This window comes from Ursus arctos, unplaced genomic scaffold, assembly GCF_023065955.2.
Source record: "Ursus arctos isolate Adak ecotype North America unplaced genomic scaffold, UrsArc2.0 scaffold_8, whole genome shotgun sequence".
Classification (NCBI taxonomy): Eukaryota; Metazoa; Chordata; class Mammalia; order Carnivora; family Ursidae; genus Ursus; species Ursus arctos.
In genome coordinates, this window is record NW_026623100.1 from 47649601 (window position 1) to 47662827 (window position 13227).

Consider the following 13227-nt stretch of genomic DNA (forward strand, 5'->3'; position numbering starts at 1 on the left):
CTTCCTGCCCGGGTCACGGAGCGCGGCCCTGACACTCTGCCGAGCGCCCTGGGACGCAGGAGGGTAGTAACAGCACGTGCCCGCACAGGCCTGGCTGCTCGGGAGACTGGGTCAGTGCGCGGTTTCTCTCACTCCCCACTGCCCTCCGAGGTATTACCGCCTCCCTTTCGAGGGTGAGAAGAGGGGCCTGGAGAGGCCGAGGGCTTGCCCCATGCCACACAGAGGAGCCTCTGTGCTGCGGGTTCCATGCTCTTTCCACACAGACTGCACCACGCGGGCGTCAGGAGGGGCGGGGCTGTCTCATGCTCTCTGGACGCACGCGCCTTCCCCGCGCCGTCCCTCTCTCCTTCCTTCCTGGACAGAGCAGCACGGGTTTGCTGCCCTGCTGGCATGAGGCTCCCTGGGCTTGCGCTAGAGGCGAGGAGCTTCGAGGCAGCCATTACAAGCGTTGTGCATCCTCCGTCTCGAGGACGGGTACCAGAGCCTGTGGTGCTGTTGGCACAGGGCAAAGTGGAGTACGAGGCAGGGGGCAAGGGAAGCGGGGCGGGGGCTACCCTTGCCTTGGGGAGTTTAATTAGCTCCTGTTCTGAAGGGTGCCGGCGAAAGTGTGCATGAAGACTAAAAACCTGAAAGCAAACAGCTGTTCATTTGTACGGTTAAGAACTTGCGAGGGCGCAAGTTCAGGTTTCTCAACATAGTTTCAGGTCAACTACAATTAGAACTCTCATTACTGCCCCCAGGTTAAATTCCATGGCTGCTTTTGCCCTAGAACAAAGCTCGGGCTTTCAGACTTCCTGAAGCCACCGTAATGAAGCTCTTCTGGTTGCATTTTTTCCCCTTCTGACTAAATTTGGGGGCCACTTCTGGGATGCCCTTCTCCTTGCTTAAATTCAACTCCCGCTCCCTGGCGCGGTGCTGGGGGTTTTCACCTCCACGATCTCATGAAATTCTCCCAGCCAGCCCATAAGTTCGGTTTCCTCTCTCAAAGTCAGAGATGAGGAAATTGAGTTTTCAAGTGGTTAAGTTGTTCGTCCCACGTCACCAGGCAGCAGGTGGAGCCCGCAGTTCCAGCTACTCGCTGACGTGTGTGGACATGTCGAAACCCATCCGGGGTTAGAAACTCTCCTAACCCTCTCAAAGCGTTCCGTTGTCTTGTTTACGTTTCTCTCACAGCCACCCCACAGCCTCAGCCACACCTGTCAAGTTATTCAGCTACTCATATGGCTGGATTCACTAGTCTGGGCCTCCCTTTTAAGGGCTGACCTTCCCCAGCGTCCCTCCTCATCCTCTCAGGACAAGGAATTTCATCACAGACTACAAAGGCTCTCTGACGCTCTGTGAAGAAGGGCCTATTCCCTCTGCCTGAAACGTGCCTCCCTCTGCATCAGCTATTCCCACTCTAGCGGATGGAAGTAGCTATAGATTTTGTTTATGCAACAGGTTTTCTCATCCCCGGTTTTCTGATAACAGTGTTCTTCCCCCCCCCCCCACCCCCCAGCTTTGGGGAACTTCCTCCCTTAGTCTAATCCTCAGCTGTCCAGCATGGTTCTCCTCTATCCCCTGGCAAGAGAGGAGAGATGTGTGACTGAGATTTGGCTATTCAGGGGACCCGATCCCTGGGACCATCACGATGGGTTCAAGGATGAGCCTGTGACTGATCCAAGGATTACAATTTTTTCCTCTTTAAGCAATGGTGCAATGAATATTCTGTACGGGTACCGACATCTGCTTTCATTTGTCCAGTTATTCCCATGGGATAAATGCCTGGTTTGAAATTGCTGAGTCACATGTATGTATGTTTTAAATGTTGGTATGTTTCGTGAGGTTGCCGTCCAGAAAAGTTGGCCCAAAGTTACACCATCCCAGCAAGATGGGAGAGCTGGTTCTGCACACCCCAGCCACAGCTGGTGTTGTCAATCTTTAACTATTTACCCGTCTGAGAAGTGAGGACAGCTGTTGAAATCTGTTCCCAATCCTGAGCCTCTTTTTGGGTCATGTTCCCACATGCCTGTCCCTATAGTTACCTACCCCGGCTTTGCTTCTAAATCTCTTGCCTGGTCCTTCATCCAACTTTATTGGTCTCCTTGTATCCTGTTCTCACTCCACTAGACTGGAAAAAGAGTCTTTACCTTATACACCCTCCTTTGCCCCCTAGCTCCTTGCAGGTGCTAAGAACAGTTTGGACCCCAATAATTATTTTTTGAATGAATGAATAAAAGATAAATGAATGAACACCCTTCTATGATCCACCTATTTCCTGTACAGTTCCGAGTGGTGCCATGTTGTTGGGTCTGTGCTACCCTGAATAGAGAGATAAATGCCCAAGAACATCAGGTTTCAGGAATCCGCCTTCAAACACACACACACTCATTCCTTCTCTGAATCATGATGACTTATTTCCCCGTGAGCTCTTAAGTCCAGTCAGATCCCTTCATCTCTAAGTGGCACATTGAGTTCTAGGAAGGGTCATACTCCTTTCAGAGCATTTCTACCATCCCAATCAATCCACAGACATTGCAGCATCAAGTTCAATTTTCCATTTCTGTGCCCCTGAGTTCTGACTGTACGTGGAATCCAGAAAAATAATTAGCATTTGCTGAGTGCTCACTCTTTGCCAGACTGTGTGCTAGGCATTTAAAATACTTCATTAGTCACATTCTTCACGGTCCCTGTGATGTCCACAGGCTCTTTTAAAGGGAATCTCCACTCCGGCCATTCCCAGAGGGAAGGTGAGGGGCAGGAATAGCTTGGCTGCCATAATTTATACCCCAACTTTTGTTCATCAGTCAAGCTCTGTCTTTAAGATTTAAGCCTTCCACGTTTCTTATTAGGTCTAGCCTTGGCTGGTTAATCTTCCGGCGTGGAGTAAATGGGATCCCCCCTCCTTTTTTTGATGTTGTGACATTGACTATTGTTTGTTTATTAGAACATGATTTTTGTAGGTTGATTTTGTATTTGGCCACTTTTCTAAACCCTCTCACTTTTATGAGTTTTTCAGTGTATTCTCTTTGATTTTCTAAGGAGACAATATCTTTTAAGTAGTAAGTCTTGTAATGAACAAGGTAATGATGGTATTTTAACAGTGTTTGGAGATACAATTCAGATACTATACAACTTACCCATTTAAAGGGTAAAATTGGGTGGTTTTTTTTTTAGCATATTCACAGGTGTTCAACCGTCATCACAATTAATTTTAAAACAATAAATGGCAATTTTTAAATTCTTTTTTTTCTTCCTAATTGAATTGGTTAGGATCACCAGTAGACTTGTTAGGAGTAGTAATCGTGATGATGGGCAACTTTGTCTCATTCCTGATGTCTGATTTTTCACCATTGAATAGGATGTTTGCTAACGGGTTTTGGTAGCTGGACTTTATCAAGATAAGAAAGTTTCCTTCTACCTGTAGCTTGCCAAGAATTTTATGTTCTTATTTAGAAATAGGCACACACTTTATCAAATATATTTATCAAGGCATTTATTGTGGTGGGAATAATCTTTTCTGCCTTTTAATCTATTAACATAGCAAATTAAGAGAGTCTCTGCTTAAAATCATCTTTGTAGTCTCTACGTATAACCCTTTGAAAACACCATTGGATTCAATTTGCTGATAGTTTATTTAGAATGTTGGGCCTTTAACTTTTTAGTGCAATTAGTCCATAGTTTCCCTTCCTTCTTTGTTGGTTTCTTTCCTTTTTTTTTTTTTTTAAATGTGCTGTGGTGAGCCAAGGTCACACTTTTCTTGGTTGTTTCCAAGTACCGAGTAAGCAAGACTGAGGAAGTACACGCCTAGCTATTTCTGCTCAGTGTGTGACTCTTCTAATGGACAGTCTCTGCTCCAGAGCTTCTCATTGGGTGGGCAAAGACTTGGTCAGATCTGCATCCTGGTCTGACAGCTTCCCCTGCCTAACCCAGATGCCACCCTTTTTCTTGCACAAGTGTTTTTGCCCAAAAAACTGCTCTCCTAACTCTAGCTGGCTTCCCAGAACCCCCATTAGACACATACGCCATCTTTCCAGCTTGGCATCTAGACTTGTAGACTTGTGTTTCCTACACTCTGGAAGGATTCATGTACCATAGAGACAGTCAGGTCCTTGAAAATCAGGTGTAATTCACCAATGAAACCATCTGAGCCTGGTTTTGGTTTTTTGTTAAAGGGAAAGAACTTTGACAACAGTTCTAATTTCTTCTGTGTTTATTGGCCTTTTCAGGGTTTCTGTCTCCTCTCAAATTTTGATAATTTGCATCTTCCTAGAAAAGTCAGCATTTCTACCTAGATTTAAAAAATTTTTATTAACATTAATTTCTTTTTAGTAATTTTTATTAATGCTTTAAAATCTCAATAGTTGTTTCCTTTTTCATTTCAAATGTTAATTATTCTTTAAATTTTTATTCATATATCTTATGAGATTTAGTTAGATTTGTTTATAGCAATATGGTCTTTTCAAAGATCAAGATTTAGTTTATTAATCAAGTTTATTTTCCATGTGACTATTCCACCTCATTAAATTCTGCTAATTTTTATTTTCCATCCACCTAATTTCTATGGGTTTATTTTTGCTGACCTTTCATTCCAGCTTTTTGATCTTAAGTCTTCCTTCATTTATTCTGAATTCTTCTTGTTTCTAATAAATTTCCCCTGAGTCCACTTGGATCAAGTCCCATAAGTCCCTGAAAACAAAGTCTCATTGTGGCTTATTTCTAGTTTATACTTTCCTTTTCAACATAAGAGTTACTTTAAAAGAGGCTTTAAAATTTCCAGTGAAAAGATTTTTATTTTGCTACTTTTTGTGTTTTGTTTTGCTTTTTAATTTCTAATTTTATTGTGTAGTGACCAAATAATGAGATTTGTGTGCTTTCTGGAATTTATTGGGATTCTCTTTGTGGTCAAATACATGGCTAGTTTGTAAAAGGGCCATGGGGGTCTGGAAAAAATGAGTACTCTCTTTGTTGGGTACAATGTTTTATTTATATGTGTTAGATACATTTCAGAACTCTGTGGTGTCCTGCATTGAAGCCTATAACTATCTGTCTTTTTAGTGGACTGTAGCTTTTATCAATAGGAACTAACCCATGTTTGCTGGGATGATTTTTATTTTATTTTATTTTATTTTTTGATTTTATGTGTGTATTTGAGAGAGAGAGACCTCACGAGCAGGGGGAGGGGCAGAGGGAGAGGGAGAAGCGGATTCCCTGTTGAGCAAGGAGCCTGACGTGGGGCTCGATCTCAGGACTCTGGGATCATGACCTGACCTGAGCCAAAGGCAGATGCTTAACCGACTGAGCCACCCAGGCGCCCCTATTTTATTTTTTTTAATAATAATTTTTTATTATGTTACGTTAGTCACCATACAGTACATCCTTAGTTTTTGATGTAGTGTTCCATGATTCATTATCTGTGTATAACACCCCGTGCACCATGCAATATTTATTTTTTTAAATTGTAGTAAAAGACACATAACATAAAATTTGCCACTTTCACCATTTTTAAGTATACAGGGCTGTGGCATTAAGTACACCATCACATTTGTTGTGCAACCATCACCACCATCCACCCACAGAATTCTTTTCATCTTGCAGAACTGAAACTCTGTACACAGTAAGTAACAGCTCCCCACTCCTCTCTCCTCGCAGTCCCAGCTGCCGCCATCCTACCGTGTCTACTCTAGGACCCCCCTGTTAGTGGAATCACACGGTATTCATGCCTTTGCGACTGGTTTGTTTCGCTTACATCATGTCCTCAAGTTTCATCTATGTTGTTGCCCGTGACAGAATTTCCTTCCCTTTCCAGGCTGTCATATTCCGCAATGTGTACAGACTACCTTTTGTTGTTGATCTAATCGTCTGCTGAGGGACACTTCAGCCACCTTCCCATTAGCTGCCGTGAATAACGCTGCTATGAACATGGGTGTACAAACATCGCTTTGAGTCCCTGTTTCCAGTTCTTTGGGGGCATATACCTAGACGTGGAATGGCTGGATCATGTGGTAATCCTATTTTTAATTTTTCTCCATAGTGGCTGCACCGTTTTACGTTCCCACTAACAATGCGCGAGGGGTCCAGTTTCTTCACATCCTTGCCAACACTTGTTTTCTACTTTTTGCGTTTTATTTATGGTAACTATTCTAATGGGTGTGATGTTTAAATTATTGTTTCTGGTTTCATAGTTGTTAAGTGACATATGATACCTGTCTGGGTGATATCTATTTCCTTCTGCCTTTATTTTTTTTCTTCAAGTTTTTATTTAAATTCCAGTTAGTTAACATATGGTGTAATACTGGTTTCAAGAGTAGAATTTAGTGACTCATCACTTACATGTAACAGCCGGTGCCCATCACCCATTTCACCCCTCCTCCCACCCACCTCACCCTCCCAACGTTCATTTTGTTCTCTAGAGAGAAGAGTCTGTTTTATGGTTTGCTTCTCTCTCTCTCTTTTTCCCCCCTATGTTCATTTGTTTTGTTTCTTTCTACCTTTATTTTCAAGCTTTCTGCATAATTTCCTTTTAGATATACCTTTTGGAAATAGGATATAACTTTCTTTTTTTCTTTTTTTTTAACCTAAACTGGCAATCTAGGTCTTGCAATTGGCTAATTTAGCCTATTCGTGGGTACTCTGATTACTTATACAACTAGATTTATTCTTATATTGTTTGTATGTTCTTTATCATATTTTCTTCCCTTTTTTTCCTATCTTTTCTTCAGCTGATCAATTTTTCTTTCTTCCATTGCTTTTCTTATTGTGGGTTGGAAATTATATATTCTATTTCTATTCTTTTGGTAGTTACCATTAACTTTTTAAGACATACTTAAACATAATTTTCTAAAGCATTTTAAATTCGTCTAGATCAAAAGTTAGCAAACTATGGCCTGTGTGCCAAATCCAATCCATCGTCTACCTTTGTACATCCTGCAGGTAAGAATAATTTTTATGCTTTTAAGTAGCTGAAAAAACTCAAAGGAAGAATATTTTGTGACACATGAAACTTCCATAATTCAAATTTCAGCATCCACAAGTGAAGTTTTATTGGAACATAGCCACATTTTTTTTTGCCTACAAATCACCTAGAGCTATAATGGTGAAGCCCAAAATATCTGCAATTGGCCCTTTACTGAATAAATTTGCTGATTTCTGGTCTAGATATCTCCCCCCCCCCCCGCCCAAACGAGGTAAAGATTAATACTGAGATTAGTGCTTCCTTTGAATCTCCAAATCTTACTCCATGCCACCCCTATGTTACACTTGGGATTTTGGTTCTAGAAACCAGAAACAACCCAAATGTCCATCAGTAGGTGAGCAGATAAGCCAATTGTGGTACATCGATACAATGGAATGCTACCCAGTGATAAGAAAACACTGAACTGTTGAAACACACACATCTGAAAGCATGATGCTAAGTGAAAGAAACCAAATGCAAAAGGCTACATACCGTATGATAATATGTGACATTCTAGAGAAGACAAAACTACAGTGATAGAAAGCAGATCTGGGCTTTCCAGGGGCCAAAGGTAAAGGAATGGTGATTGGCTCTAAAGAAGCATGAAGGAACTTTTGGAGTGATGAAAATATGTTATATCATGATTGTGGTAGTGGTTACACAACTGTATACATGTGTCAGAATTCAACCAATTGTATACGTTAAATTGCTGTTTTATTGTGTACACATTTTACCTCAATAAAGCTGATTTAAAAGCCTTTTCTGGGCAAAACTACCCTTTGGTGGGGAAAAAAAATCTATGATGAGAAGGAGCATGAGAGAACTCTCTGAGGAGAGGGGAATGTTCTATATTTTGATGGGGGGTTATATTACACAATTTAACACATTTGTCAAAAATCAGCTCTTGTATGCTCGAAACTTGCGCCTTTCATTGGATGTAAATTTTACATCAAAGAAAATGCACCAAATATTGAACTTTAGTTAATGATACGCATGCTTGAATATTTAGGAGGAAGTATACAGATGTCTGTAATCTACTTTGAAATATATAAAAAATAAGACGGATAAATGAATGACTCAGTGGAGAGTATGTGATAAAGCAAGTAGAATTAAGTATTAATGGTAGAATCTAGGTAGTGACTGTTCTCGTTAAAATTTATTTATTTATTTATTTATTTTTTTTTTTAAGATTTTATTTATTTATTTGACAGAGACAGAGACAGCCAGCGAGAGAGGGAACACAAGCAGGGGGAGCGGGAGAGGAAGAAGCAGGCTCACAACGGAGGAGCCTGATGTGGGGCTCGATCCCAGAACGCCGGGATCACGCCCTGAGCCGAAGGCAGGCGCTTAACCGCTGTGCCACCCAGGCGCCCCTGTTCTCGTTAAAATTTAAATCCCTGTTCTGCCTTGAAGACATTTGTGTTCATACAGGGTAGCTGCATGTGAGACACATCTGGCCCCAGCCTTAAATTATCTCATGTATAAAGAAATAAAAGCCAGGGAGAAGACAGGGCGGGACCAGTGTACTCGCCTAGTTTGAGCCAGCAGCTCACCTGGTCCTTCCTACTTTTGAGGCCCTGCTGTCCCTGTTGATATTCCATAGAGTCCCTTTCTTACTAAGCCTGAGAGAATTGAAGGAGTCTAAGTAGTCTCCTGGGACGTGGTTTATGGCTGCAACCCTGGCAGTGTGAGAAACTTCTGGAACCCCACTTGGAAAATGGAAAAGCAGTAGAGTCCTGGTATGTTAGCACTAGAAGGGCCTTAGACACCACTTCACAGATAAGGAAACTGGTCTAGACAGGGTCAGTGGCTGCCTACGCCCACACAGTGCTGTGATAGCAGGGCCGGTACTCCGCCCCAAGTCTCCTTGCTTCCAGCCCTATTTGGGCTGCAGCCAATCTGATGGTTCCCTGAGAGGCACTGATGGGAGGAGTCCTGCAATTTATGAGGTAGTAGCAGCCTTACTGTGAGAGGACGTGGGTACCACTCCCAGCTCTGCAACCTTGGGCAAGTTACTTCATCTCTTAGTTCGGCTTTCCTCAGGGGTAATAATACCATCTCCCTCCTGGGGTGTTGTGTGGTTTCAGTGGACCGTTGTCTGTGGAGCAGTTAGCACAACGCCTGGACCCAGGAAGCGCTCACTCCCTGGAAGCAGTGTCACGGGCGTTACTAGCACGGGCACTGTTCTGAGAGTCTGGGAAGCCAGATCTTGGCTCTAGTGCTACCCTTGCTAGCTGTGACTGTAATCCTCACAACAATCCCCAAGGGAGGAGTTTTTTCCACATTTTACAAATAAGGAAACGGATACGCCTGTCCAACCACAAGTCTTCAGATCTGGATCAAACACAAAGCCTGTTTTCTGATAATCCTCTTGGCAGTTCTCAGCAAAATGACCACTCAGCCATCCACCTGTTGTGTTCTCAAACTCCTTCCGCTTCAGATGTTCAGTTATGCCAAGGGGCCATCCTGAACCCCATCACAGGCATCATCTGGGGGCTTGTCCTAAGTGGTGATTTTGCCCCCACCCCCCACCCCGAGCTACAAAACAGAATCTCTGGGGGCGGGGCCAAGGATCTACAAAGCCCAGACGTGCTGTGCTGAGGAACTGATAAGAGAGGGTTGGTGGGGAGTCCCTTTGGATCTGCTTAGACCTCGCAGTGATCAGGTTCGGGGCGGAGCGTCTGCCGCATCGGATGCTGGCATTCCTGCTGTATCTCTTTTATGCTAACACTCATGCTAACATGTTTGATGCTGACGCTCGCCCTCCACACTATCGACTGATGTCTCCCCCGACACGTCCTCCAAGGTGCGTGCAGAGCTCGCTCTGGGAGTTTTTCCTTTTCATCTCACTGGAGCGCACAAGCACTGAATCGTTTAATGAGGATTCTAGCACAGACTCAACAGCCAGGGGGCTGGTTTGTGAGGGCTGGTCCTCAATCACAGCCGTGGGCCGCCCTGGCAGGGACAGTGCTTGGAGGAACCAAGTAAGACTGCCTGGCCACACAGGAAGCTGCACAATGAACCCTGCGTTTCCTCAACCACCAACTCGCCATGCTGTCGTCTAAGAACTCATCACATATTATCAAATGTACGCAGGGAGAGCTCTCGAAGCCAAGTCTAGTCCACACAATATTGCTGGAGGCAGACGGGGTTAGGGGAGTAAAAGAGGGACAACACGGGAAATTCGCTCATCCCCTGGCCAGACCCAGCTCCCCTCACCGCCCTCATCTCTGTTTCATTGACACTTTCCCGGCTCCTGCTCCTTATCATTCCCAGTTCAGATGACCTCCCACCTCCACCACCAGAGGCAGAAGCTACCCCGAGTCCAACAGGCAGCTGGAAAACCGTTCTGGAGTTTGAGCCTCTGGCAGGGAAAATCTCACCTCTTAGCCAAACTTGATCCCTGGCAGGGAGAACCTTGCTCCAAATCTGGCCCCCTGCCCAGCAGGGTCCAGTGCCAGGGTGTGCCTGGCATGAGATTAAGTTATGTAACATATTAGCAGTAGAGTCGCATTTAATAAAAGCCAAAGAGCTTCTGAACACACATGTTGCAGGAGGAAAAAAGCAAGTTGGAGCTCTGGGGGAGGGGGGGCAGAGGCAGGGCCTGGGCTGGCTGTGGGGGCCGATGTGTCTCTTAGGACCGGAGGCCCAGGGTCCTAAGAGCCCTGGAGGAATCTTTGCTAGGGCTCGGCAACAATGGCCATTCATCCCACAATGTTTATTGGCACTGTTCCAGACACGGGGGCTATAAAGATGAGAGTCAGAGATGCTGGAATATAAGGCAAGGACGGGGGGGGGGGCTGTTCCTGAAAATTATCCCTCATAGAAGATTAATTCAAAGTATTCTTACTTTGGAGTTCCTAGCCTTCTTGTTCGCATGCTTGCTTGTGTCCTTCCTTCATCCCCGCCCTTCCTTTGTTCCCCTCCTTTCTTTCTCTTCTTTCTTTCTTCCTCCCTCCCACCCTCCCTCCCTCCCTTCCTTTCCTCCTTCCTTCTTTCCTTCCTTCCTTCCTTCCTTCCTTCCTTCCTTCCTTCCTTCCTTCCTTCCTTCTTTCCTTCCTCTTTTCAAGTAATGACAACTGTCTGGGGAAGATGCCTTAGCCCTAATTGACCTCAATCAGTGCTAACTTGTATGTTTATAAAGGTCACCCGATGACACTGGTGGAAAAAAATAAGCAAAGAAATTTAAACACAGATTTAGTAAGTCTCCCTAGGGATATGACCTCACAAAGAAAAGAATCGCGTGGTTTTGTAAACAAGGACTTTAAAGGTCATTTTAAAATACAAGATCTGGAGATGACAAATATATACCTACTGGGCAAACGGAGGAGAAAAATTGTCCCAGTATTATTGGGGATGGATAATTGTGGTTTGGGGTACAATTTCCAAGGTCAGCATCCCATGTGGGTTCAGAAAGTACTGTATCTCGAACCTCTTCGGCGAAGTAGAAATGATGTGGGAAACTGAACGAGAGGGGTTATTTCCCCGGCAGCCTCTGAAGTGGGGCTGCCCCCTTTCTAGCTCAGACTCAGGCCCTGGGGAGGGCCAGGATCACATTTGCCCTTCACTGCCACTTCCAAACCATTCTCCCCCCTTCCCTCTTAAAAAACCAGTGGGCTGGCTGACTCTCCCTTGGAATCTCATCAAGCCATCCCACTAGTGCTCTCGTTGTTGCAGGCACCTGCTGACCCCAGGGACTTCCTTCCATTCCTTAAGGACTTTGAGTCACTCTCATGCTCTCCAGCATTGTTCTATCTCCAGCTTTATTTCTTGGTGATTTCAATATCCACACAGATCCTCCCCAAGCCCCAGTGTCTTCGTCCCCTCAGGCTGCTATAACAGATTGCCAGAGACTGGCAGCTTATAAACAATAGAAATGTATTTCTCACAGTTCTTAAGGCTGGGAAGTCCAAGATCAAGGCAGACTGGGTGTCTAGTAAAGATCTACTTTCTGGTTCAGACAGTGCCTTCTCCCTGGGTCCTCATATAGCACGAGGGGCAAGGGTCTCTCTGGAGTCTCTTTTATAAGGGCACTAATCCCATTCATGGGGGCCCCATCCTCATCGAATCACCTCCCAAAGGCCCGTCTTCCAAACACCATCACATCAGGGTATGATTGGGGGTGGGACACAAACATTTAGTCTATAGCTCCCAGCCTCCAATTCTATGACCTATGCGTGGAGACCAGTGACCTTGTCACTTCCACCTCAACCACTCACTTCCACAGACATACCCTGGAACCCATCACTTCCACTGACTCGAGAGCCTTCCACTGTGCCCCACGCTCCAGCCACTATACCCTGTTTCTCCAGCTCACTCCTTCTCTTACACAGACTCCAATAATTCTTCTTCCAATTGAGATATGCAATTGCTGATACAATCATGTTTTCACTAATATTTAGCCCCTTCACTGCCTCATTTCCATCCTTACCCATCTTATTATACCCATCATCAGGGCGCCTGGGTGTCTCAGTCGTTAAGCGTCTGCCTTCAGCTCAGGGCGTGATCCCAGGGTGCTGGGATCGAGGCCCGCATCGGGCTCCCTGCTCTGCTGGGAGCCTGCTTCTTCCTCTCCCACTCCCCCTGCTTGTGTTCCCTCTCTCGCTGTCTCTCTGTCAAATAAATAAATAAAATCTTAAAAAAAAAAAAAAACCATCAGCAGCATCCCTGGTGGAGTAGATCACGCCATCTTCTGACGCACTCCGGTTTGGACATGCACTCTCTTCGGATCTCCTCTCACCTCACTAGCCTCTCCTTCTCACATTCCTCTGACCCTGATCACTGGGACACCCCCAAGGTTCGGGCTTTGGACCTTTCCCCTGTCACTCTTTACCGACCTCACCCAGTCTCAAGGACTGAGGGACTTCCAAAGTTAGCTCTTCAGCCTAGATCTTGACCCTAAACTCCAAATTTCTATCTCTAATTTACAACTCGACCTCTCTACTTGGATGTCTAATGGGCGTCCTAAGCGTAACACCTCCTATCCTTCCACTGTGTTCCTCCTAATTGTCACCTCAGAAAAGGACAACTTCAGTTGCTTGGGCCCAGCGACTTGGCGGTCACCCTTGATTTCCTTCTTCCTCTCATGTCCTACATGCAATCAGTTGGTAGATCCTGTCGGCTTACATTCAAGATACATCCAGAACCCTGTGCTTCTTACCACTGCTGCTAATATGGTCCAAGCCACTGTCATCTCTCATCTGGATTATTCCAGTAGCCTCCTAACTGGTCTCTCTGCCTCTGCCCTCATCCTTGCCATCCGTTCCCCATAAAGCAACCTGAGTAAACTTTCT